Below are 22,205 nucleotides of genomic sequence, written 5' to 3'. Positions count from 1 at the left end.
GTTACAATGCTTTTGCCGTGACCTTACGAATTCTCGCACTCACACCAAATTTCACTTGGCGTTGGAAGAGTGCAAAAACATAGTAGTTTTTAGTATCCTTAACTCAAAATGATAAGCATTAAGAAAAATAACAACTGGTATTCTGGCAGGATGTTTCACCCTACCAGTAATGTCCTTTACGATGTTGTATCAGTAGGAACAAAGTTGATGTAAAGAACAAGGATATATGGGGCACCTGGGTGGCTCCGTCGGTTAAGCATCTGCCTTCAGCTCAGGTCATGATCCTGGGGTCCTGGGATCGAACCCCTACGTTGGGCTCCCTGCTCAGCAGGGAATCGGCTTCTCCTTCTGCCCCTCCCCTGCTTGTGCTCACTCACTCTCTCTCAAATAAAGAAAGAAAGAAAATCTTAAAAAAAAAAAAAAGAAAGAACAAGGATATACAATGTTTACTGGTGGAACAAAGCTAATCGGTTCATCATTCTTCATGAGGAGAATGCTGGCTTAGCTAGTGCCAGACTCACCAATGATTCAGACATGGTATTCCAATCAGCACTGACACAGAATCCCGTGATCTCGCAGAGGTGAAACAGGGCTCGGTGTCGGTGGTCTACTCCTCTCTACCAGCAGGATTAATATCAAAGACAGCAGTCAGGTTTAGCCTCCGGTCATCTCAAAGCAGTCACAAAAACAGATCTGGGCAGCCCTAGGTCAAAGCATAATCTCAGAACACCTGAAAGTAACATGGGGCTCCTTGCGAGGTGGCTGCTGGTTCACAAAGGGAACACCAGGATTGCTGTGGGAAAGGAAGCAGGAATACTCAGTGGAGAGTCTCCCCCAGACAAAGGTTAATACCGTCTTCTAGGGCTCATTCGGTGGACTTATCCTAGGCAGGCTCAGGTGGCCCATTTAAAAAGAACTACACGACCGTTTAAGCATCGTGCCTATGTGGCCACCACTCGCACATCTTTCAAGCCCACAATCAAATTTCTCCAGCTGAGTTAAAAGTCGTATTCACACCAAGGGGATAGGACAACACAGCCACAGCCACAGCCACAGCCTGGGTTCCAGAGGGAGTCTGGAAAATGTGGTCAAACAGCCTCGGGAGATACTTTATTTTTTTTAAGATTTTATTTTATTTGTTTGAGAGAGAGCACACCAGTGGTGGAAGGGGCAGAAGAAGAGGGAGAAGCAGACTCCCCACTGAGCAGGGAGCCCGACACAGGGATCAATCCCAGGACCCCCGGATCACCACCTGAGCTGAAGTCAGATGCTTAACCAACTGAGCCACCCAGGCGCCCCCTCAGAAAATACTTCAAGCAGTTGCGAAGGAACATATTCCTTCAAAAGATACACACAGGGATGCCTGGGTGGCTCAGTCGGCTGGGCATCTGCCTTCAGCTCAGGTCCTGCGATCGAGCCCATGTCAGGCTCCCTGCTCAGTGGGGAGTCTGCTTCTCCCTCTGCCTCTCCCCTTCCCCCTGCTTGTGCTCACTCACTCACTCACTCTCTCTCTCTCTCAAATAAATAAATAAAATCTTTAAAAAAAATAAAAGATTCACACAAAAGGCCCAACTCTGGCTTTCTGCTAATATACATCTCCGCATTCCCACAGACCTCAAGTAGCTTTCACGCACAAGGAGAGAGATGACTAAGACGGTCCCCTGCCTCTCAAGAGTTATCATGTCTAGTAGCTGAGACAGACTATTATATTGAATTTCGATGCTGGCTTATGAAGTGTTTACCAAGGCAAAACAAATGTTTGGTGACACTGCAAGAAGCAGAGGTACTCAGAATGGCAGCTGAGGTCTCTGCCTGCCCCATACGAAGCCACAGGACTGGAGAGGCTGCAGGTATTACCTGGTGTATACTCAGGTATTAAACAAATCTTACTGAGCAATTCATGCTCCAGAAGACAGTAGCTCAGGCTGTCACCGGAGCCAGAACTTAAGTCAGCAAAACAAGAAATTTAAGCAGTCCGTTTTCATAGGACATCTGGGGAGCAGGAGGCAGGCTTTCTCAAGGCCCCACGGAGCTCTATTTAGGGCACAACTACTTGCTTTCAGCTGTTCCCTGCCTCTTGAAGAAGACGAAGTTCCACCCAAAAGATTGGGCAGGTCCAAGGCTGCAGCCAAGTGAGCACAAGCAGGCCATCAAACCCCGAGTGCTCTAGTGAAAAAGAATGGTACCCATGTCCCTCTCCTGTCTTGGACCCTAGACTAGAGTTACATAAGATGTTACTACTAGGGTAAGAAGGTGAAGGGTATATGAGACTTTGCTCTATTTTTGTAATTTCTCATGAATCTATAATGACCTCAAAACATAACCTTTTACTGTTGTTGTTTTAATGCAGCAAAGGGGTCTCAGAGATCTTTCCCAAGGTCATAGAGCCTTTGAAACTGTGTAATTAGAGGCCAGGCCTGGCAGAATAACTTATCTGATTTAACTAGCCTTATACAATACACTGCTAGAGTGGGGGTCACCCCCACCCACGTACTGCAGGCCCAAACAAGCAATCTATCTTTTACAGTAGGCATTCTTAATTTCAGAACCCGAAGTATTACAATGTCCACGGAATTCGAATTTGGGAAAGCATTCAGCGTTATTTTTATTAACCTCTACCTTAAATTTAGCACTCTTTTCAGCTCATAAACTCAAACCACTGCACCGTTCACAGAATCCATGAATTTGTCACAATAGAAATGAGCTATTTTCATTCCATATCACCCTGTTGCAGATCTCAAATCTGTGTTTATCACCACCTCAAAATTACGATAGTAATTAGACTAGCCACCAGATGTCACGTGATCACTGTCTTTGTGCCTGCAGATATTAGTACAAGGCATCTGGGCAGCTGCCCGACGCTGGGTCGGGAAGATTTTCAGCTACTGAAGAATGAAGTAGAATGCCATTTCATGGATGACCAAGACCGCCATGTTGCTTTCCAGGACTCCCTATCTACAATTATTTTTTAATCCCTACATGGAAGGTGGGGAGTCATCCAGTTTTTGCAAAACTAACACACTCAAATGAAAACACAACTCCCCACGAGTCAGCAGGACTTTTCTAACAGATAGTACATTGACTACAAGGGTGGACTAAGCAAGTTCAAACACACCTGACCATTGGGGTGAATTTAACACATTTTAACAGTTACTGTTAACAGACTATGCACTGATATAGTTCATGTATGGTGTAAATGTGGTGAATAACACATGTTTTTCTTCTTACACTCTTTTTCTGCACACAATTTTGTGTGTATGTGTATGTGTGTGTGTGTGTGTGTGTGAGCTCTATGCCCAACGTGGGGCTCGAACTCATGACCCTGACATCAAGAGTCACATGCTGTATTAACTGAGTCAACCAGGTGCCCCCTTTTTGCACACAGTTAAGAAGCAAAGACACACACTAGGGTGATACAAGTTATTTTAGGAAGGGTATTCATATATTATTCCATGGAAATACCCCCCATTAAAACAGAATAATTTTTGCATGAAAATGAATCACATGTGGAAACGATTTTTCCAGGAAGGCACAGAAGGCCACATCACCAGAATGCTGGAAGAATTTCTTAACCAAGATGAAGCTGCAATTCAAAATTCTTTTTCTTTGACAAAACACAGCTGCTAATACTTGGAAACCTTACACAACTCTTTCAAAAGGAGTTTTCTTCGTGGCAAACTAAAACCATGGGTCCATAATCTTTTCTTAAATCTGAAAGTATATAAAGAATTTGACCCAGCCCAAGATGACCTATTGATTTTCTTTTAAATAATGGCTTCGAGACTCAATTCACAAATTAAAAAATTAACTTCAGTATACAATTCAGTGGTTTATTACGTAGTCACAAGGTTGTGTAACCATCACTAATTTCCAAACATTTCATCATCCCCCCAAAAGATATTCCATATCCATTAGCAATCACTCCCATTCCCCCCACCCCTCAGCCCCTGGCAACCACTAATCTCTGTCTTTCTGGATTTATCTCTACAAGTGGAAACACCCAAGATATGGTCTTTTGTGACTGGCTTCTTTCCCTTAGCATGTTTTCGAGGTTTATTCTTTTTACTGGTGAATAATATTTCACAGCAGAGAAATGCTAAGTTTTGGTTATCCATTCATCATTTGATGGACATTTGAGTTGCTTCCACTTTTTGGCTATTACGAAAAATGCTGCCAGGAGCATTTATGTACATTTTTTTTTTAGACAGATACTTTAAATTTTCTCAGATATATACCTAGGAGTGGAATTGCTGTGTCACGTGGTAATTCTATACTGAACACTTAAAGGAACTGAAACTTTTCCAGAGCAGTGATGCCATTTTACATTCCCAACAACGATGTATAAGGGTCCAATTCTCCACACCCTTATTAATACTTATTGTGGTCTTTTTTTTTTTCTTTGCCACCCTAGTGGGTGTGAAGTGGTATTTCATTGTGGTTTTGATTTCCATATCTCAAATGGCTAATGTGCTCATTAGCCATTTGTATATATTCTTGGGAGAAATGCCTATTCAAATCCTTCACCCATTTCTTAGTTGGGTTATTTTTCTACTGCTGAGTTGTAAAAGAGCCTATTGATCTTAGTGTGAATGCTTCAATACAATTGGAATTTAACTCAAAACCTTGGAGAATAAGTATTAATATTAATTAGAGAAGCTCTAATTCCTTTAGAAACAATTTGTGAAATTGAGATTTTTTTCAACCCTGGAGTCCATTAAAACAAGAAAATTAGAACTGATTGGTTGTCCCAAAGTACATGCATATTGTCTTATTCAAAGACCACCCCAGTTTAATGTTGTGACTCAAGCTAAGCAGCCTTCACACTGGTGTCTTTCAACTTTAACTTGCCTGTGCTTAAAACATACTGTCTTGGGGCACTTGGCTGGCTCAGTAGGAGGAGGATAAGACTACTGATCTCCGGGGTCAGGAGTTCAAGCCCCAAGTTGGGAATCGAGATTACTTAGATAAATGCAATTTTAAAAATAAATAAATAAAGTGTACAGTCTTCTTATTGAATGCATTCAGGTACATACATTTCTATCACAAGCTCGTTTGAAAATTGGTACCTTTCAAATTCTTTTCTTTGAAATCCATGGGTTTTATTTAGACCATGATTCTGAACAGATCTCAGTCTGCCAAACTGATCCATGGGAAAAAGAAACCAAGCCCCCTGCTGCCAACTGCACAGAGGAACACACCTTCCCGAAGGGCAGGAAGGCGCACCACAGCATTTTTTTTCTTAATGCTACACTGAAATATAGCTAGTGACAATGAGTTTCTGGCTTCTTCCTACCTCAGTCTCATGTTGCATCCTGAAATGACCAATATCGCCAATTTGATTGGGAGCAAAGGAAAAGCTGAAGCTCTTCGACACGAAAAGTCTTTCACCTTTAAAGATGCAACCAAATACGTATTTCCGAGATAGATTGTTTGTAACGATTCCAACCAAGTTTGTAAAGCGGATTCTTCTATCGGCCCAAAATGGAAATGTCTGCAGAGCTACACGTGATTCTTCCAAAAACTCTCTCACCATTTTTAGCACCACCACCGTGGGTAGCAGACTTGATGCCAGTCTGTACACCTTCACTGCTGTCTTATGGACGGAAGGAAGAGGAGTTTTTCCAACCAAGTCAGATAGTAGAAATAGAAGCCAAAGCCCCTGGGATTGAAGGCATCTAACTGAATGCTCCTGCTCCAGTTTAAAAAAAAAAAAAAAAAAAAAAAAAAAAACCACTTATAGAGCAAAGCACGATAATCCTAAGGTCATTTGCTCTGTGCCTAGGGCAGCTGGGAATTATGGGCTGATTCCTTACAGAAGCCCCAGAATCTGGACTCACGCATGATACATACAGACACTTCAATACACTCAAAAGAAGCCTCCATGATTTAATCAACAAGGTCCCTATCCCAAGGTCTCGGAAACAAGAGGAATGGGTCAAGAAACAATGAAAGTTTACACGCTAGAAAAACTAGATAATCCAAAAACAAAGGGTGGAGAGGGGAGGGCTTCCTACTGCAGGGGATAGGGGGGTGGGCAGAAGTACTTATCTCAGGGCACCTGGGTGGCTCAGTTGGTTAAGTGTCTGCCTTCGGCTCAGGTCGTGATCCCAGGGTCCTGGGATCAAGCCCTGTGTCAGGCTCCCTGCTCAAAGGAGTCGGTGTCCGCCTCTCCCTCTCCCCCTTCCCCCTGCTCATGCTCCCTCTCTATCTCTCAAATAAATAAATAAAATATTTAAAAAAAAAGAAATAGCTATTTCTCCCATTTTTGTCCTTGCTGAAGATACAAAGATAAATGGCTGCCTTTGACCTCAGTGAGTTTGTAGTATGCCATTTTACATATATAGGCATATCAGAATCAACACATTCCAAAGACAACTCCAGGATCCCCATGCAATACCCCCCAAAACATACGCAGCCTTAGCCATCTCAGCCAATGACACCATCCACCCAGTCATCGGGGCCAAAAATTTGCATTACCCTGTTTCATCACTCATCCCACAGTCAATCCATCAGTAGTCATGGAAGTTCACACTTCAGAGTTTTCAAATTTAGATCCACTTCTCATTACCATCCATCACAGCCACCTGGGTTACCACCATCTGACAGACTAGTGCCAAATCTTCCCCACAGGTCCCGTTCCACTCTCACCCCTGCACAAGTCAGGGTGGCCTTTCTACCATGTAGGTCAAATAGCATGCCCCACTTAAACCCTCCCAATGACTTGACAGTATACTTAAAAAGAAATTCCCACCTCTTTACCATGGCCCCCAAGACTCTACATAATCCAGCACTTTTGCCTTCTTTCCTTCCATGTTCCTCCTTATTCAAAATTCTCAGGGCGCCTGGGTGGCTCAGTCAAGTAAGCATCCAACTCTTGGTTTCTGCTCAGGTCATGATCTCGGAGTCATGACATCAAGTCTGCTTGAGATTCTCTCTCTTCTTCTCCCTCTGCCCCTCCCTCCTGTTCTCTGTCTCTCTCAGGTAAATAAAATCCTTAAAAAAACATTCTTCAGGGGTGCCTGGGTGGCTCAGTTGGTTAAGTGTCTACCTTCGGCTCAGGTCATGATCCCAGGAGTCCTGGGATCCAGCCCCTCGGGCTCCCTGCTCAGCGGGGAGTCTGCTTCTCCCTCTCCCACTGTTCCTCCGCACCCCATTTTTGCACGCTCTCTCTCTCTCAAATAAATAAATAAAATCATTTAAAAAAAAAGATCAAAGCGTTGCCCATCCTTTAATTGTTCTTGATCTTTCACATCTAATGGTCACAGGTCTTCATTAAACTATACTTCCAGAATACCCCTAGCCTTGCCAGCCTTCAGGAAGGGCTTTCAGCTATTACTAAAACTGGAGAGAACAATCAGGCTCCAACAACGAATGGCTGCCCACCCAAAGCAAGGAAAAAATATAGGGCTATGGAGGGAATTAGGGCAATTTACCTGGGCAGTAGTCTCCTTGGGATCTTGCTTCAGGTAGTGTCAACAGCTCCAACAGGCTTATGCTCACCTCTTCCTTCTGACACACCTGGAATAAAGAGATCCCTGGTGATTATACTTGACAGAATAGGTAACCTTTGAGAAACTCTTTGACACACGTGAATTTGGCTGAGAACAAAGGGTAGGAACATGAAGATCTGGCACTCGTCCAAGCTCTGAACACCTCTGGCTCTTGAAGGAATTTTCTCATGGCTATCGTGGCACTCCCCTATTAGACATCTTCAAAGAAATGGCCAATTTCAGACTTCACACAGATACCACATTGACTCTAGCCACCACCACCTCGCTTAGCAAAACGTTACCACTTGTGGACTAAACCACTTCATTTCCAGTCCAAGCCACATTTTGAGGATAGGCTCAAGGCTCTTCAAAAGTCTGTACCTAGGGGCACCTGGGTGGCTCAGACAGTTAAGCGTCTGCCTTCACCTCAGGTCACCATCCCAGAGTCCTGAGATCCAGCCCCACATGGGGGCTCTCTGCTGGGTGGGGAGTCGGCTTCTCCCTCTGCCCCTCCCCCATTCGTGCGCAGGGCGCACTCTGTGAGAAATAAAATTAAAATCTTTTAAAAAGAAAAAAAAAAACTCTGAACCTATATCTCCTCCCCCATCACGCCCAGGCATCTATGGTCCATTAGTGGGGTTTGAGGAATACCCATGCCATTCTGTTTCCCACAAACATGAATGCTGAGCCCATTCCACTCCGGGGGGTAATTGCTCAGCCCCGAAACAGTTCCACACCAACCATAGCTTTTATCCCTCTGGCATCCACCAATGAATGCTCACCGGATAGACAGTACCTGGGGGGCAGGACTCCTCCCCAGCATCCTAGGACCTAGAAGTTTCCCAGCAGCCCCCAGTCATTTAGTCTCCTCACATCGACAGGCTCTATAGCTCAGGACTTCCTGGCTTTCTGGACTAGTCACCCTTGTGAAAAGAGAGCATTAGCCTTCATCACATTTGGCAACTTGACTTTGGAACCGGCCATTGGCCTGTTAAGATTTCTTACATCCACGTTTGACACAGCACGAGGCGCTGGTGCTCGCAGGTCCAGCCCTCTCTCTGTTTCCCACGGCATCTGGTCTTGTGGGGCCGCTCGGGCCTACCAGCCGCCCTCAGCTCCGTAAACAACCAGGCTTTCCGCACCCTCACCGTTATCCTACCCCATAGGCCTCTTCTATTCCTAGGGGTCCCCCACTAGTTTTAAGCCCCCAAGTCATCACAACACAGCTATAGCTGAACCCAGCCCCTGTCCAGAGACGAAAGTGCTGATGCGTTAATGTTACCTACGTTACCTACATGTGCCTGCAAGAGTAGCCTTCCATGAGGCCCAGAGAGACTCAAAGGGCGACCGCAGCTGCACAGCGCCCTCCCGTGTTCAGGAGTGGTCGTGCAGCTGGGCAACCCTTTGCGAAAGAGCAAACCCGGATGCGGGAACCCAAACAGGAAGTCCGGCAAAATCCAGGGTCCAAGGAAGCTTAGGCACACAGACTGCAACAATTCACCTTTTCACGGACTTTTAAACTGAGAAGGAAGGAACCACGTGGAAGGTAAACGCAGTAAGATAAAAGCAAGGTCAAGGTCCTTGCAGGCCAAGGCAAGCCCCCAATTCTTTAAAGAATAGGACTTGGTGACTTGAGACACGATTTTTCTCTACAGCTGGTTGCTTAGGTAGTTTATAATAGTATATGGGAGCTTTAAGAGTTAGAAACAGTCACGTGTAGGTAAAACGTTAAGTCTGAATCAGTATTTTAGAGAGACTTCCGGAAGAAAAAAAAAGGAGTTAAGTTTTCTAATTTGTTTCCCGGGCTTTCAGACCTAAGGACAAGAAATAAGGCAGAACAGAAATAGAAAACCGAGGGGATTGCAAGCCGTGAACTTTTAGCTCTTTAATATTCACCGGCACCGGGCACAAGTGGTTTGTGGCCAAAGGAAAGACTGGTCAAAAATCAGGCCAGGCTATTTTTCAACAGCGCTCGGTGTCACAAATAAAGCTGTCCTTCCGAAGATTAACTCGTTTGATTACTAAAGATTCTCAACAGGTTCTAGCAAACACTGAGCAGTTTTGTGAAGAATGCCCTTCTCTGAGAGAAACCTGCATCTAGAAGCCAACATAAAGGTATTTATTTCTTCCTTATTCACAACTGGAAGACGAAGCTGGTGGTGAGCGCCCAATGGGGCCAGGGGTCGGGAGCACACCAGGGGGAGAACTGCTCTGAGCTACATTTTGGCCACAGGCAACTTACAGAACAACCCACAAAAGCTAACATCTGACACACTCCGCTCTCTCTCCTTGGGGAATAGTCTCGCACTGGTGCTTTTTGAGTGAACAATTTGTTTTCCAAGAAAACCAACCAACCTATTGGCCATTATTGTGGGGGCCAAGGTCAGGCTACGCCTAAATGTGCCACATTGACATATTATATTTGATATATATTTTTTAAAGATTTTATTTATTTATTTGATACTGAGAGTGAGTGAGAGAGAGAGAGAGCAGGAGCAGGGGGCAGAGACAGAGGGAGAAGCAGACTCCCCACCGAGCAGGTTGCTGGATGCGGGGCTGGATCCCAGGACCCCGAGATCACGACCTGAGCCGAAGGCAACCACTTAACCGACTGAGCCATCCAGGCGCCCACCCCCGTATAAGATCGATCTTACTTACTTACTTACTTATTTATTTATTTATTTATTTATTTATTTATTTGACAGACAGCCAGTAAGAGAGGGAACACAGCAGAGGGAGCGGGAGAGGAAGAAGCAGGCTCCTAGGGGAGGAGCCCGATGTGGGGCTCAATCCCAGAGCAGCCAATGCAGAAAGAACACTCTGACCCTGCCCGCCTTTGTTTCCAGAAAGCAAGAAATAAAACTTCCATATGAAAGGTACCCTCCCTATATCAAGAAGAGACATCTGTCTCACCAGAGACAGGAAATTTAGAGCCGAGAAATCTACATAAACAACCCTTGTTACTTTTTACTAATTTACTACTCCAGCTCAAATTCTGTTCAGAATTCCTTACTAACTGAAGCTCCTGTTAGCCTTAAAAATAAAACTGCCAGTTATTTTATCAGCAAAAATGGGTTTATTCGGGAATAGCAGAGAATTGCAATCTGAGACAAGCAAGCTACAGTAAAACCAAAGGCAAGTCCATGGAACAAAGGGGGAAGTTTTGAAGGCTGTTATAAATAAAAATTTCATTGGAGTAAATTGGGAGTTGACAGTATAGTCGCTTTTCATTGGCTGAGTCCTGACTCTCACTGCCTGGGCCTTGGGGTGGGAGGGGAGAGAGGGGCAGGGGAGCCTTTCATCCTCATGCATATCAGTAAAGTAGTACCCCCGTTCTAGGTTTCGTTCTTCCCATTGGGTCTGCAATTGATCATGAATCCTAGGGTATGAGAGCGCCCCCTGCTGGCCTCCCGACTCCATTCTAAATGAGGTTTCCTTTTATGATTTTACAAGCTCCCAAAGTTTTCTTTGTCCTGTCAATTCCTCCCAGATTTATCATCTCTGCCTAAAAAGTGCAAAAAGTGCTTGTCTTGGTCATTTCTTTAAGTCTCAATTTCATTTTTGGGACTCCATGTGCACAAAATAAAACTTTGGGGGTTTTTTGCTTTGTTTTGTTTTAATCCTGTTAAACGATCTCATGTCAACTGAATTCTTAAACCAGCAGAAAGACCTTGAAGGGTGGAAGGAAAACTTATTTTTCCCCTACCTTAGTTCAATCAGCTTCAAAGCAAGGACAAACCTGTAGTCTGAGGGTCAGGTTTGTTGACCCATTGCAGTTAGTGAAAACAAACAACGGAGGAATTGTGGGGCATCTCCCACCAAAGGAAAAGGTAGTTATTACATTATTTGGGGGTGGGGGAGGTGGAATTTAGGTAAATGATGGATTGAACAAAGAGAACAAAGTTTCTCAGTGAGTAGAAAATAAGTAGTCACTCAAAGGACTTCTGGCTGTATTTTATCAAATGCCTTTTCAGTACATGTTATAATCATGTGGTGGTTTTTTTCCCTTTCATCTGTAGCTTTAATGGACTGGCTTAATATATTTACTGATCTTCCGCCACACTGGTCTTTCAGCCGTACTGTGTTTTCGTTTGATACGCTGCTGCAGTCTATTTGCAATTAAGGGATACTGTTCTACAGCTTCCTTTCTCCCTCCTTCCTCTCCTCCTTCTTTCCTTCCTTCTTTTTGAATTATATTATCATTGTCAGGCTTTTATATTAATGGTAGCATCATGAAATAAACAAGAAATTTGCATCTTTTGCTTTAAAAAAAAAATGTTCTTCTATTTTACAGCTGCAAAGGCCTAGCAAAAAAATATTGGTTCCTGATCATTTGCAGCTGGCTTTATCTATATGTGTTATCCCAAGTTGCTGTATGACAAGGCAGATTTTTACCTCCTCAATCTGGGCGAACTTTTACTATGTCACATCCAAGCGAGGCCTTTCCACTGCCCATAATTTGCCTGCCAAATATTTCGTGAAAATTAAGTCTTCCTCTAACTCTGATGAGGTCAAAGAAGTTCGAAGAGTACTAAGAGCAGGAAAAGCCGAGGTCATCAGGGCTTTGCAAATGAAGAAACCCAAGATCAAATGCTTTCTCTTGAGTCCTAACCATATTACAAAGGCAAACTCCCACATGAAAAAAAAAAAGTGACACTAGGAGACAGTTATCTAAGTAACGGAGCAAGAGCCTAGTAAAGGCAGGGTCAGTCAGACTAGAACAGAACTCGATTTTCTAGTTATTCTATAGCAGCAAAACTTCCACTGGAAACAGATGAAGTAATAGAGTTAACCCCTGCTGGCAATTGGAGAAAATCTTTTATTATTGCTTCTGACAATTTGATTAAACAAAGAAAGCCCCAAGTTATTAGATTAGTTGGGGCCTACTGATTTCAGAGCCAAAGACAAATGACATTTGAAAGTCACTGACATTTGAACATTATTGGAAATCTGAGGCCATTTCTACTGTCAGAAATGAGCAAGCACATAAAGATTCGTGACGCATGGGGAGGGTGGGGAGCCATACTGCTCTATCTTCTGCTCGCTCCAAGCTAAGACCAAGAACTTGCTTGGCTAGGAAAAATAAATAGTTCTGGAGTCTCATCCCAATTCGGTCACACACTAACTCTCTGTCCTTGGCCAACTACACCTCCAAAGCTTCAGTTGTTGGAATTATGAAGTAGAGATCCCACGTCAAGATGCCTCAAGACCAGGGGCACCTGAGTGGCTCACTCAGTTGAGCATCCAACTCTTGATTTCAGCTCAGGTCATGATCTCAGGTCCTGGGATCGAGCCCCACGTCGGGCTCCACACTCAGTGGGGAGTCTGCTGAAGATTCTCTCTTCTTTCCGTCTCCCTCTACCCCTCCCCTTGCTCATGTTATGCATGAGCCCACACGCACTCTCTTGCTCTAAAATAAACAAATAAATAAATCTTTAAAAAAAGAGAGACTTAAAAGATGCCTAAAGACAAAATGAGAACAAAAGTGGAAACTCGGTGAGCCGTACAACAGCACACAATGCGAAGTTATTATTGGCAATGTGTCAAGACCCTGATCCATTTGAGGTAAGTCTTAATGCCGAGAAGAAAGAAAGGGAGCACCAATTTCAAGATAAGTCCTACTGTGACAGGGTTAATCCACATATACTATAAATCCCTTTCAGAAGTTGTCAGAGTAGGGATGCCTGGGTGGTGCAGTGGTTTGAGCATCCGACTCTTGCTTTTGGCTCAGGTCGTGATCTCAGGGTGGTGGCACCGAGGCCCTTGTCGGGCTCCACACTCAGTATGGAGTCTGCTTAAGACTCTCTCTCCCTCTCCCTTTCCTCCTCTCTCCCCCTCAAATAATGTTTTGTGTTTTTTTAAAAGAAGTTGTTAGAGTGGTTTCTGAGAAACCCTCTCGATTACACTCATAGCTCCAGCACTGAAAGGTAAGTGTACTCAGAAAAGAAATGACATGAGAGGAAATCAAAGAGAAGAGCATCTCGAATCCCTGATCTATGGTTGTCCCGTGCAGTGAGCATCTCTACAAAATAAGTTTCCTCAGATCCAGTTTTAATGTCTGGTTTCTTATTTGCCCAAGTAGAAGTATCAGGCCTGCGATTTCTAGTTTAAAGCTGAATGGCAGGAGCACCTGCCTGGCTTAGTTGCAGGAGTATGCAACTCTTGATCTCAGGGTCATGAGTTTGAGCCCCACATGGGGTACAGAGTTTACACCCCAATGTGGGTGTAATAAATAAACTTTAAAATAAATAAACTTTAAAAAAATAAATAAAACGGAATGGCAGACCCAGATTTTGATGCAGAAATTTAATTTCCTCTAAGAATAAGATAAGAAAAAAAAAAGATAGAGAAAAAAAATCAAAAGTGCGTGGATTCGACATTGTGTCTGTTAAATCCTTCTATGAGTACTAACTCCCAGCAATTCGCTACATTTCCCACACATGGACTACCCTTGGAACCGCTCGTGTTTCATCTTAATCTAGGATCAAGTAAAATTGACCCTCTGCTCTGATAACCACTTTCTTTTTTTTTTTTTTTTTTTAAAGATTTTATTTATTCGACAGAGAAAGACAGCCAGCGAGAGAGGGAACACAAGCAGGGGGAGTGGGAGAGGAAGAAGCAGGCTCATAGCGGAAGAGCCTGATGTGGGACTGGATCCCGTAATGCCGGGATCACGCCCTGAGCCGAAGGCAGACGATTAACCGCTGTGCCACCCAGGCGCCCCTGATAACCACTTTCTTACTCGACTGGACCACTAGTTCCCAAAGACCAGGAGTTGATTAAGAGAAGAAAAGAACAAACAGAAGAAAGGGAACTAGAGGGGCGCCTGGCTGGCACAGCGGTTAAGCGTCTGCCTTTGGCTCAGGGCGTGATCCGGGCATTATGGGATCGAGCCCCACATCAGGCTCCTCCACTATGAGCCTGCTTCTTCCTCTCCCACTCCTCCTGCTTGTGTTCCCTCTCTCGCTGGCTGTCTCTATCTCTGTCAAATAAATAAATAAAATCTTTAAAAAAAAAAAAAAAGGAACTAGAGAAAGAGCCAGCGTACCTAGACAAAACACCAACAAGAAGTACCTACCTTGAGGACATTCAGAAAACTTTAAAGATACATGGTTACACTCTTTATATAGACTGGCTTCCAGAGCTGCAGGTTGATTACTGGCACCTAGGACGCGTTTTAATCTCATTAAACAGGTGCTCCCTTTAATTTTTTTTTTTTTAAGTAGGCTCCATGCCCAGTGCAGAGACCAAAATGGGGTTCAGGGGCGCCTGGGTGGCTCAGTCGTTAAACGTCTGCCTTTGGCTCAGGTCATGATTCCAGCGTCCTGGGATCGAGCCCCCCATCGGGCTCGCTGCTCAGCGGAAAGCCTGCTTCTCCCTCTCCCACTCCCCCTGCTAGTGTTCCCTCTCTCGCTATGTCTCTCTCTGTCCAATAAATAAATAAAATCTTTCAAAAAATAAAACCAAAATGGGGTTCAAACTCACAACCGTGAGATCAAGACCTGAGCCGAATCAAGAGTTGGACGTTCAACCAACTGAGCCACCCAGGCACCCCTCCCTTTTGACTTTTGGCTCAGAGGTATTCTTATTAGAAAATCCTAGCCATTGAGAGAAAAAAAAATTCTAGCCATCAATAGCCAACTGTGGGAAAAGCTGATGAAATCCTACTCGTGTCCGTTGTTTAGTTAATAGGACTATACCAACGTTGACTTCTTAGTTTTGACAAATGTATGTGGTTATGAAGATGTTCACATTGGAGATAGCGAGGTAAAAAGTACACAGGAACTCTATTATCTTCCCAACTTTTCTCTAAACTTATTTCAAAATAAAAAATTCAGCAACCGAACACACCCACTGTTGGCCAGCAGCACTATGTTCTGCAAGGCAATGGTTGGCCTCCCACAGCTGGGTATGTCTGCCCTTGTCAATTACACTGTATCCATGGTCAGTTCTGGAATATAAGGCAGCATCTAACCCAGACTACACTTATGCTCGAAAATGGCTTCGTTGATGAGGAGGAATACTTCTAGGCACACAGCTCTGTCCACAATGGAAGAGAACGAAGAGCTCTGAGAAACTTGGCACTGCCTGTTTCACTCCCACCCTCTCCAGCAGCAACTGGATTCTAGAGTCCATCTAGAGAACCTCAGGAGGAATGTGACTGCTGGAGAAACCTTTGCTACTGGACAGACCATTAGCCCTTTCTCTCCTCTTGGAAATGCTCCATTCAAGAAAGCCCACCTGCCACCGGGGACAAATGCCACCACACTGATTCATAGGCAGAGTTCTCTTTTGACACTTGTTGGCAGTCTCTCTTGATGGCTGGAGTTCCTGCTTAAGCAGACCTCATGGTGCTTAGAAATAGCCTTAACACCCTTGTATTGAGAAGCACTCCCACTGAGGAGTCATAATGATAATCTAATCACAGGATCCCTGTAAAAGACCTTAGTGAGAATTTTACTAAGTGGAGGTATTTTGTGCTAGATGACTTAGCTAATTATTTCCTTAAAATGGTAGATTACTTACCGTACCTCTTTGTTTAGGGTTCCTGCCTCAAGTTTGGGGTGTATTAAAGCTAACATTCTCTGCTACCCTGCCTCAATATATTCTGTAGCTTTTCTTAACATTTACAGTATTTTTTTTTAAAGATTTTATGTATTCATTCGACAGAGAGAGAGACAGCCAGCGAGAGAGGGAACACAAGCAGGGGGAGTGGGAGAGGACGAAGCAGGCTCATAGCGGAGGAGCCTGATGTGGGGCTCGATCCCATAACGCCGGGATCACGCCCTGAGCCGAAGGCAGACGCTTAACCGCTGTGCCACCCAGGCGCCCCATATTTTTTAAACTTATTTATTTGTGGGGGGCAGACTCCACGCTGAGGATGGCGCCCCATGATGGGCTCGATCCCATAGCCCTGAGATCATGACCTGAGCCGAAATCAAGACTCAGATGCATAACCGACTGAGCCACCCAGGCTCAGGCCCCTAAAGGAGTTCTAAAACTTCTTGGTTAGGTCTTATTTATTGGCAAACTCCATTACTAAGCTGTCCAGGTGAAAGCTTTTTACTGAAAAGGTAACTATCTCAGACTAAATCCATCGACTGTTCCAATCTCTCAAAAAACTTGATTCTTTATCCATCAGATACAGATGGAAGGAAGATCATATAAAGATACGATGCATAGGGGGGAAAAAAGCAGGGTAAGCTAATGTTTTATATCATTCACCATAAGATGCAGGGGGCACTGGGACAATCATGACGGATGAAACAAGCTCCCTCCCCTTGTGAAGCTTACAAACTTGTAGGAGAGAGAGGGCAAAATCCGTTCAACAAAGACATCAAAATAATGCTAAGTGGTCATTAGAGGAGTAAGGGGCCAACACAGAGAGTAAGGCGAAGGAAGGAGAAATCTACCTTGGAATGGGCTGTCAAGAGAGGCTTCTCTGGGAAGATGGCATTTGAGCTGAGACCTACAAGAAAGAAGGAACCAGCTCCACCGAGATGGAAGGGTAGAGCTCTGCCACAGCTCACAGAAACCCCTGGGCTGAGGACACTGGGCACACGAAGCAAGTGAAAACAAGTAGGGCGGCAACACACTGAACAGGGGCAAGTGGCCCAGGACTGGCATAGAGGTAGGACTAGGGACAAGGGATCCAGGGCCTTGCAGGTCATGAGATGCACGTTGCTTCTTGTTCCAGGTACAAACAGAAGTCAAGGACGAGCTTTAAGCTAGGTGGTGGCGTGATCTGTTTTAAGAGGGTTCGTTTTGGGGGCACCTGGGTGGCTCAGTCAGTTAAGTGTCAGCCTTTGGCTTAGGGCGTGATCCCGGGGTCCTGGGATCGAGCCCCATGTCAGGCTTCCTGCTCAGCGGGGGAGTCTGCTTCTGCTTCTCCCTCTCCCTCTGCCCCTGCACCCCCCCAAACCCACCTCCACTCATGCGCTCCCTCTCTCTCTTTCAAATAGATAAAGTCTTTTAAAAAATGTGTTCAGATAACAATGATAAAGAACTCATGAATATTCTAACAACAAAATGTGTTTCTAAAAGATAAGTTGGTCGACGTGGGGAAGGGGCAAGCGAGTAGCAGTTTCTGAAGGAAAGAATTATCTACTCCCATGACTCTGTCTGAACCGATTTGTTTTGTGTTCGTAAGGGTGTATCAGGTTATAATTAGACACAGACACACACACACACACACAGTAATTTGGTTACTCAGTGACTGATGCCACCAGAGTTTGTAGAACTCCAAAGTAGTATTGATATTATTTTAAAAAAATAAGAATAAATTCAAGGGGCGCCTGGCTGGCTCAGTGGGAAGAGCATGCGACTCTTGATCTCCTGGTCCTAAGTTCAAGCCCCATGTTGGGCACAGAGATCACTAAAAATAAATAGATAAATAAATAAACAAACAAATAATTTTTTAAAAATGAATAAATTCAATAAATATAATATTCACTGTGACACACTACAGGAGGCACCACGATATGTTATGGAATATGGATGAGTAGGAGGTATGGTGATAGTTTACAGTGATGGGTAAATGTGCAAAGAAGGAAAAGAGTGTCTACCGTGTCAGATTGTTAGCATCCGTTATTTCACTGAGCCCTTACAAGTCCACTGTGAAACGAAAATCACCATGTTCTTTTTAGTGACGAAGACCAAAGCTGAAGGACATTATGTCAAGTGCCTGAATCATGCTTCTAGAATGTCAGCCCACATCTGTCTGGTTCCAAAACCTATCTGTGCTTTCTCCTTTGTTCCACACAGCCCACAAGGAACCTACAAACCAGCGAGGGTATTCAAATCTTAGCACAAAAGTAGGTATTTACGCCACCCAGTTTTAGAAGTACGATAAAATGGCCCTTTCCCTTGGTTGGCAGCATGGAGGCCACATGATGCCTGGAGTTACTGCGGAAGATATGAATCAGCAGGAGTTCGTCAGAGCTTGGCAGCCTTCCTCGGAAAGTCTGGGAGGCTGAGGGATGCCTGGGTGGCTGAGTCAGTCTTGCGTCTGACTTCAGCTCACGACATGATCTCAGAGTCCCGGGATCAAGCCCCACAGCAGGGTCCCTTCTCAGCAGGGAGCCTGCTTCTCCCTCTCCCTCTCCCTCTGCTTGTGTGCTCACTCTCTCTCTCTCTCTCTCTCTGTGAGATACACAAATAAAATCTTTAAAAAAAAAATCAAAGCATATCGTCATCCCTCAAAATTTTCAGCTAACCCTCGATGGAAAGGTAGGACTAGGAAAGAGTCATTGAAAGCCAGTCTTTCCTCCTCCCCAACACCTTGGACCTTTTGTCACATCCACCAGGAAAAAAACAGGACTTTGCCATTATCACAAGATAGGCAGGCCATGGTAACAAGCAGCACATATACTCAATTGTGTGGGACTACAGATCAGGTTTGCTGCCAAGTATTGAATCTTTGAGGTTCCCTGAAGCATGACATAAACCCGACACTAAATTAAGTAAACATATTTTTTCCATGGGAAAGGAGGAGTAGGTTTGGGTCTCGCTATGTTAAATACAAATTTGAGGAGCAGTGATAAGCCATTAAATCCATAGGAGGTGTTTTTGCCTCTGGTGAGGCAGGGACTCCCTGGGGGATATCATTTATCATTCAAGCACAGAAAGGGCAAAGTAAATTATTCCAAGCTTTTTTAATATCATGAAGGTGGAACAGCCTTATGAAAATTAAACTATTTTAAATGCAGAGTTTCTAGCAATTCCACAAAACCTGGAAATATGTTGATTCTTTATTCTCCATGAACTGCTTGTTTCCTTGCTCTGTGTCTCACAAGATAAAGTCAGACTTTTTGAAGGACCCTAAGGACCCCTTTCTCATGAATATTCATATGCAAGAACCCTTCATCCACAGCTGCCCATCATAGTAGATCATTGTATTAGTTACCTAGGGCTGAATAACAACTAATCCCAAAACCTGATGGCCTAAAATAACAAATATGTAAAAGTTTCTGTGGGTCAAAAATTTGAGAGCAGCCTAGTGGGTAGTTCTGATTCAGGGTCTGCCCTGAAGTCATAATCAAGGTGTTGGCCAGGGCTAAAATCATTCTATACTCAAAGAGAAGGAAAACCTGGGGCTGGAGGGTCCAACTCCAAGCTCACTCATGTGGCTGTTGGTATGACCAGATGGGGCATACCATAGGGCTGCTTGAGTGTCCTCACAACATGGTAGCCACTTTCCCCAAAAGGCAATGATCCAAGACAGAGAGAAGCAAAGGGGGAAATCACAGTGCCATTACGACGTAGTCTTGGAAGAAAGATAGCATCACTGCCACCATGCTATTCATGAGAAGTAAGTCTCTAAGTCACACCAACATTCAACGAGGAGGAAAGTCAACTCCACATCTTGAAAGGAAGAGCATCAAAGATTTGTAGACCTATTTTTAAAACACCATTATCACCCAGAGCAAAAACAAGCATCCTTCCCTGCAAAGCAGAGAAAAGTTCCTATTAAATATTAGGGGTGTTGTCTTGTGATTGCCAGTTAAGAGTGGTGAGTTGCTTAGTAAGGAAACAAAATAATGGTGACCTTCTCTATCATGTGGGAAACCGTTTTGTTGCAATTGTGGCCATCATCACTACCAGGCAAGCTATCCCAGAATCCCAGAGGTTACAGAACAGGAAGATTCACAAACGGAAGTATGATACAAATAATAGATACGTAGTTTATTAAATCAGTTTAAAATACAGTGAGGGGGGCGCCTGGGTGGCACAGCGGTTAGGCGTCTGCCTTCGGCTCAGGGCGTGATCCCGGCGTTACGGGATCGAGCCCCACATCAGGCTCCTCCGCTATGAGCCTGCTTCTTCCTCTCCCACTCCCCCTGCTTGTGTTCCCTCTCTCGCTGGCTGTCTCTCTCTCTGTCAAATAAATAAATAAAACCTTTAAAAAAAATAAATAAATAAATAAATAAATAAAATAAAATAAAATACAGTGAGGAACAAGAGGGAACAGATGGGATACCTTAATACACTTAGAATAGGATACAAGCAGGGTGGAAGGACCACACATCTAAATCCTTAATATGTTCTCCTCTCTTCTCTCCCTCTCTCCCTCAATATCTTTCTCTCTCTTTCTCTCTCTCTCTCTCCTCTCTCTCCCACTTCAGCCTTCCCCCACTGATGGTGTAGTTTCAAACTACGGAAGATTCCTGAGACCAATGATAGATACCTGCTCAGTTGGAGAGATACAGGGACAAGCACACCTGGACAAAGATACAGCTTGTCAATAAGCCTACTCAAGAGATATGCGATTCATTCGTTTTTCTTGGGAAGAACACATATGAAGCCGTAATTGTACCCTATAGGATGCTTGTTACCAATGAGTGGCCAATTTAGGGGTGACATAACTGTCAACCAGAGGTAGCATGATCTGATTTGGTCTTGATCTTTCCATCACCACCTATTGATAAGAACAGGCTTGTCTCTTTGATTATATATTCCATTTACCCTATCTTTTAACACATCTTTTATTTTTTTTAAAGATTTTATTTTTTGTCAGAGAGAGAGCACAAGCAGGGGGAGCAGCAGACAGAGGGAGAGGCAGGCTCCCCGCTGAGCAGGGAGCCCGATGTGGGGCTTGATCCCAGGACCCCGGGATCATGACCTGAGCCAAAGGCAGACGCTTAACCAACTGAGTCACCCAGGCGCCCCTGAACACATCTTTTAGACACTAACTTACTATCTAAATTTAAAACCTCATATATTCTGTCCGCCTGTTTCACACGATGACTCATTATACTTAACACATCCTATGAATATTGCCTATTATCTTATGAGTTTCTATCTTACTATTTATGCCTAACACTTGTTATGACTTTCATCTATCCCAATTACTTTCTTTTCCATAGCAGGATTGAATCACTGGATTACAGTAGAGATATGAATGATAGCAGTTGTTTCAACCTCCAATAATACCTCAAGCCCCACATTTTCCACTGTCTAAAAAGCAGACAGCCCCTTATTAACTGGGGGAATCTGTTCTCTCCCCATATGGATTTGGATTGTATGATCTCTAAAAGAAATGAATGAGAGCACCTATGAGAGATGCTTAGGTCCCTGAGTAATGGAGCTGTTATGGCTGACAGCTCTCCTGGGCAACAGTAGGTCTCTCTACTCATTCACATCCCCTATCCCCACTACTGCCTGATCGAAGTGAAAAACATCAAGGTCTACCCAGAATAATGCAGGATACTTAGAAGATGAATTCAGGAACCAGACAGGATCCAGAGAGCCTCTTATAGGGCGAATTCTCTGGAAACAGATGCTGTGACAGAGTTTGGGGTGTAAGGTGCTTATTAGCAATCAACATGTTTGAAAGGAAGGGGGAGAAGGAGAAGCTGAGCTATAGAACAGGCCCGATACAGCCTCGTTCAACCCCAAGGGAATCTCTCAAGATGGAATTGCCTGCCAATGGAGCGCCTGGCTGGCTCTGTCGGTGGAGCATGTGACTCTTGATCTCGGGGTTGTGACTTCAAGCCCCATGTAGGGTAGAGAGATTACCTAAAAATAAAATCTTAAAAAAAAGAAAAAATTGCCTGCCAGAGTTGTCTCCCATCTGGCCAAAATCGCAGGGCCTTTAGACCACTGCCTCCCCCAGCCATTGGATGTGGGCTGCCTCGGAAGGGCATGACCTCCACAAGGCTGCTCTCTGCAGATGAGGCCGACCCTGGAAGTGCTGAGTGCTGGAGGCTGCCTGCT

General features: G+C 44.3%; 1 long non-coding RNA gene across 1 annotated transcript in view; it reads right to left on the bottom strand.

Moving 5' to 3' along the window:
• The window catches only part of LOC148106975 (uncharacterized), a 103,314-nt gene that overhangs the window by 52,658 nt on the left and 28,451 nt on the right, over positions 1 to 22,205 (bottom strand). The window contains exon 2 of the long non-coding RNA XR_015723497.1: positions 7,434 to 7,518. This is a non-coding gene — a long non-coding RNA (uncharacterized LOC148106975). The remainder of the gene's footprint in view (positions 1 to 7,433; positions 7,519 to 22,205) is intronic.

Source organism: Ursus americanus, chromosome X (assembly GCF_024610735.1).
Source record: "Ursus americanus isolate L20-20 chromosome X, mUrsAme1.1.p, whole genome shotgun sequence".
Lineage (NCBI taxonomy): Eukaryota > Metazoa > Chordata > Mammalia > Carnivora > Ursidae > Ursus > Ursus americanus.
Note: the sequence above shows the minus strand (reverse complement) of the source record. Positions and strands in the feature narration are given on the sequence as shown.